At 28.8% G+C, this 5,743-nt stretch overlaps 1 long non-coding RNA gene across 1 annotated transcript; it reads right to left on the bottom strand.

Annotated features, from left to right (window-relative positions):
- Positions 1–276: 276 nt before the first annotated feature.
- On the bottom strand, positions 277–1,018 carry LOC133832336 (uncharacterized). The gene is made up of 3 exons (XR_009892569.1): positions 996–1,018; positions 620–723; positions 277–512 (listed from the first exon to the last, which is right to left on the bottom strand). It is a non-coding gene; the product is annotated as an uncharacterized LOC133832336 (long non-coding RNA).
- Between the last annotated feature and the right edge of the window lie 4,725 nt (positions 1,019–5,743).

Raw genomic sequence — 5,743 nt, 5'->3', positions numbered from 1 at the left:
ACGATGTCATGGAAACGATAGATGCTCCTCTTAGCTTAATTATATTTCTTATAAATAAGTATAGTCCTTAGTGAGATTTTGGGAACTAACTTTCGAAATAGCTTTGGCCTGAGATTTTTTATTTGTTTAGATGGTTATTTCTTGACTGGTGATTATGAACGATGTCGTGGATATAAAAGAAATGGCCATAGTGATCAAGAAATGGCCACATAATTCTTTCCAATTCCAAGTTATTATTTTATGATATAACACACTCCTTTATGCTTCAGCACATAGTGATCAAATGAGCATTTATTTTCCTGAAATGTTACAAAGCTATAGATTGGTGACTTATTAGAGTCCTTTTACACTACAAGAGGTAAGAAAAACTGTCACATAAACACACAAACCAACCCTGCAAGAAGCACAAGATGCTAACTTGGATGAGCACGTTCATGTTGTTGATGAGATTTATTGCTCATTTCGATGCCTTAGATAAAGCATAGGTTGAATTCTCATATTTCTCATCCCACCTATTTTTTTCTTTTTGGCCAAAAAGATTGTTGAATTAGTTTACCAAAGTGATATGATATAATATAGAATGATGAGGTTTGAGTAACAGATAAACAGGCTCAGTTACCTGCATTCTTTTTCTGGAATCTGAAGCTCTAATTTTTCTTCGAACTCCTGAAATATAAGGTCCACTTTTCCTTCTTCTACTTTATCCAGAGTTGGTGGAGACCACTACATCAAGGGTGAAAATTAAGGTTAAATAAGAAAATTTCCTATGCAAGTTGTACAAGTCTAAACAAATTTCACATATCTGATTTTCAATGAAACAGTAGCTAGATATCCGCCAATCTCGAAAGGAAATGCACAATCATATCATCCTTGAATGTAGATGAATTTTGTCCATGAACACCATTTAGTCATACCCAATTTTTTACTCAAATTTAGTCAGCTCTATGTTTAGATGTACTAAGAGAGAAAAGAGAAGATAAGAGAAAGGACAATACCTTGGGAGAATTATCTTTGTCAAATGGTATCAGAGCCTTGACCCAGCCGAAAGTGTGGCCAACGGGGACATCTGGCCCATAAGGGGGGTGATTGTGACAGTCAGAATCCCGTGATCCGTAAGGGGAAAGACCGGGTAAGCTGTGCAATTCCACACCGCCTGGGGAAGGTCAAGTGTGATGATTCTAAGACTATGTAGGTATGAGACTACACAGTTGAAGAGAGCTTAAATTGATTAATGGGTACTACCTATATCAACAAGATGCATCTTCTTTTCGATAGCCCATCACTTGAGAACTCCAAAGTTAGCGTGCTTGACCTGGGGTAATCTAGGGATGGGTGACCTCCTCGGAAGTTTTCCTAGGAAGCATGTGAGTGAGGACAAAGCACGCTGAAAAGACTTGTGTTGGTTTGTAGGGCCAGTCGTCATTCCAGAAAGCAGCCATAGTGACGTGGGGCGTCACAAAAATATTGTATATATATAGAAGGGATATGTATATATATATTAATTTTCAGAAATTCAAATTTAAAGTTCAAATTAGTTATTTCTATTTTTTTAATTAATACTTTTATTTCCTACATTTGTGCTTAATTATATGTATATAGATATGTATCTTTTATGAAATACAAATTTGAAAATATTAAATTGTATTTTTTATAATTAATGTTTATTATTTGCTTCTTTACACTCTTATGATAAATTAAAACTAAATTGATTATTTTATAATTAATTGTTGTTATTTCCTAAATGTGTGGTTACAGTTAAGTTTAGTAGTTTTTTGTTATTCAAAAAATAGAATATGCATATATATGGCAGGTTTGTTTTTTAAATTTTTGTCAAAGATATTTGTATTATTGTCCAATACATATTAATCAGTTTTGTTTCACAAGTTTCCCACTTTGCAAGATTAATTGTATTCTCTCCTTCTCATTCATAGTGATACTTCAAGTATAGTTTCCAAATTTCAATTCTTCTTCTTCTTCCCAATTGACTTTAACTTTTTTTTTTCACTGCAGTGCAGGTATAGGAAGAACTGGAGCATACTGTGTAATTCATAGACAGCAAGAGCCATAAAATTGTGGAGCATATGGCTGTAAAGTTTTTTTTTTTTTTTTTTGTAAATGGCAAATACATGTTTATATATATATATATATATATATTATGAAAGAAACAAAACAACCTCGACCCTTACATTATACGTTCCTTCACTACAGGTTACTGGAAAAGCACGTTCCTTCACTGCAGTAACATGAAGTTTTGATGTAGTGTGTAGATTTGTATATATGATTAATTTGTATAATATTTTAGATTTTGTATTGTAAACACTGAAATTGTATATAATATAGCTCATTAATTTTATAAAAATTAGTTTGGGTATTTTAATAATATTTTTTTATATATATAATAAACAAATAATTAGAAATGCTATAATAATAAAATAACAAAAAAATTTAAAATAATTATATATTAGATTAAAAATCATATTTAATGTATATTAATTTTGCCACCAAATTTTAGTAGCAAAATTACTATATTTTAAAATTACTTGAGATTTATTTGCTACTAGTTTAACAATTGGTTGCTGCCAAAATTTGGTAGTAAAATCATTTTGTTGGATTTTAAAATTTTAATGACAATTGCTTTGGCTACCAGTTTAAGAGAAATTTGCTACCAAATTGTAGTAGTAAAACAATTTTAATAGTCTCAAAAGTAATTATTTTACTACTAAATTTAATATATTTTGCTACTAAAAATTTAGTAGCAAATAAGAACTATTAGCTATAAAATTTTTTGAGAACTTTACAAAATTATGGGAAAAAATAAATTACTTTCTATATTTATGGGCATTAAAGTTATGCCACAAAATATGGTAATTCCAACAAAAAAAAAAGTTTAAAATATGAGAATCCCACAAAATACTATGAACAAAATAATAAAAAAATACACACTCTCTCTCTTACTTTCCTCTTTCTCTCCATCTCTCCTCTTTGTCTTCATCCCTCACGTATTCTTCACTTGCTCTCTCCATTTTTCTCACAACAATGGCAGTCAACCATGGTAGCCAACCATTTTCTCTCACAACAATAGGATCTCTCTCACACCAGCAAATGGATGACGTATCTCCGGTCACCACCGACGCCATCTCCGATTCGCATTCCTCTTCGCATTCTTCTTCGTTTTCGCGTTCTTCTTCTTCTTCTTCTTCTTCTTCTTTTTTACGTTCTTCTGCGTCTTCTTTGTTGTTTCAGATATGTTTTTTATTTTCTTTTCAGATCTGGTTTTCTTTTACAAATCTGGTTTTTTTTTCTAAATCTGTCTAAGTAACCAGTTACTGTCGTGATTCTGTTTAGTTTTCAGATCTGAGTTTTTTGTTGTCTTAGTTGTAACCAATTACCTTATTTAATTTCATTCTTCATGGTTGTTTTTAAATCTGATTTTGTTTTTTAGATCTGGTTTAAGTAACCAGTTACTGTCACGATTTTATTTTATTTTTTAGATCTAAGTTTTTTTGTGGACCTAGTTGTAACCATTACCTTATTTAATCTCCTTCTTCATGTGTTATTTTTAAATCTCATTTTATTTTTCAGATTTGGTTTTCTTTATAAAACTACCTAAGTAACCAGTTACCTTCTTCGATCTTCTTCTTCTTGGTTATTTTCATATCTGATTTTGTTTTTTAGATGTAGTTGTTTTTCTTTTTTTAAAGATTTGGGTAAGTAACTAGTTACTAATTAATTGTTATTTTGATAGGGGTAACCAGTTACCACCTTCTTCTTCTTCTTCTTCTTCTTCTACTACTACTTCTCAGATTAATTTTTTATTTTCTGAGTTTTTTTTTTCTAGGTTTGGCTCAGTAACTTGTTATCAATCCCTTATTTTAACAAGGGTAACCGGTTACCTTCTTCTTCTTCTTTACAGGATATATTCTGATCTGTTTTTTTTTCTTCCAAATCTGTCAGTAACCAGTTACAATTCACTCGAGTACTTGCCATGACAGTTAAAATTGATAGCAGTAACCGGTTACTGCCACATTACTACAAAATCTAAATTTATTTTTATAGTGGTAATCAGTTATTATTTAAAATGAAATTAAATGACATATATACATCTCCAACAATAATCCAAAACATACCTAGGTATAATGACATAACCCAGACATCATCATCATCATCATCACAATTAGTGAAAGTCATTCTCATCACCTCATATTTGAATGTATATATAAAATTAATATAATAACAATAATAATACATCCATATATATATAAATGTGTACTATTTTATAATCTTATATATATATGTATATACATATAAAAATAATAATAGCAATAATATATGTATATATATATAATGGTAAAAATTATATGATTTAATGTATATGATTAATTGTGTATATATATATTATTAACTTAAATATGATTTAAAAAATATAGTAATAAAAATATCACATAATTAGAAAAAATCAATATTGAAATTATATGGTATATTTTAATAAAATTAAAAAAAAAAAGGGAAAAGAATCCCATAAAAATGTAAATAAATAAATTATGCCATACAAAACTTAAGGGAAAAAAAATGCCATATTTATCAAAGTTTTAAAAAAATCCCATATTTCATGTAATTTCCTCAAAAAATTTGGTAGCAAATACTTTTAGCGACGGGGTTTTAGCTACAAAGTTGCTACCAAAAAAATTTGGTAGCTAAAAATGTATTAGCTACTAAATATATATCATTTGCTACCAATTTCTTTGTAGCTAGAAATTTTTTTTCTTGCAGTGTAAAACAACCTAGTGTTTGTGTGGGCAAGTCTCAACACACGAGAAGAGAATTCCTAAAGAGAAAACTAAGAGAGAGTAGACGGCTTGGTATAGAATATTAGCAGTGAATTTTTACCTTGTCAAATTCATCTTTTTTAATGCACTCTATAACACTAATATATATATGCAATTAACTAGGACATAAAAATAGGTTTTAGTTTCTAATTTTATTGTAATTATTTAATAATTATAATTAATTAAATGCTTGTCTAAATTAACCAATTAAAATTTTGACATTTATTTAATTTATTTTATTAATGTTAAAATTAAAATTGATATGACATATGTTCAACATTGTGATATGATTAGATTAGATAATAATAATACTTACTTATCTTCTCAATAATCAATATTGGTCCAGTCTAATATAACAAAATACATCCGATCTTATCTACTTGGTCAATGTCTTGGATAAGACATCACAACCCCAGTGTGTAAGTAGATCATATCGTAGATTACAAGATCAGTGAAAATCCAATGCACTGTGACCTAGTCATTATAATTGTAATTATTTATATGTTTAACATTTTATAAATATTTGTATTATTCTAATAATCATGTAATAAAACAAGCAAGCAACACAGTTGTGAAACTAAATAATTTATACTTCTTTTATTGACAATATAAAATTATGTTACATGTCCGATATTATTTTATAAGGACATAAAATGCAACAACATGTTTGGCAACAAGACTTTGCATTAAAAGGTTTTGGTGGCGAGCGAGTAAGGTGGTGCGACATACTGTGGTATTTTAGCATGGTGATCCACTGAAGGAAGAGGAGTATCATTATACTTTTATATTATTTTTTAATTATATAAATAAACAATTTTAAAAAATATATTGTCAGAGATGTAATTTTTCCTATTTTATTTGTCTCCCTTTCTCAACATTTTCAAACATTTGGATTAGCATTACTACAAAAATCCTCT

The sequence above is a fragment of the Humulus lupulus genome, chromosome 1, assembly GCF_963169125.1.
Source record: "Humulus lupulus chromosome 1, drHumLupu1.1, whole genome shotgun sequence".
NCBI classification, from domain to species: Eukaryota; Viridiplantae; Streptophyta; class Magnoliopsida; order Rosales; family Cannabaceae; genus Humulus; species Humulus lupulus.
Note: the sequence above shows the minus strand (reverse complement) of the source record. Positions and strands in the feature narration are given on the sequence as shown.